The following is a 301-nucleotide window of genomic DNA, read 5'->3' as shown; positions in this document are numbered from 1 at the left end:
TTACAGACTGTGGTAGGTGCTACATTAGTAACCCTTGAAGTTTTTACGGCGTTGCCATCCGCGCATGCTACACACCTGAATATCGTGAACTGGTCATATTGGGGTTGTTGCTTGAACAAACCTTTGATGAGTTTGCAAATTGGCCATCTCGAGAAAAAAGTATCAGAAACTGTCACACCAGCTTCCACCCAGACGTGACTTTCATGTCAACATGCAACGCGCCATCTCAATTGAAATATGATTGAGGCTTTTTCATTTTGTTCTGTTTCGATTTATGCATAGTCGTTAACTGCTGTAGCAC

Source organism: Plasmopara halstedii (assembly GCF_900000015.1).
Source record: "Plasmopara halstedii genome assembly, contig: Scaffold_444, whole genome shotgun sequence".
NCBI classification, from domain to species: Eukaryota; Oomycota; class Peronosporomycetes; order Peronosporales; family Peronosporaceae; genus Plasmopara; species Plasmopara halstedii.
Note: the sequence above shows the minus strand (reverse complement) of the source record.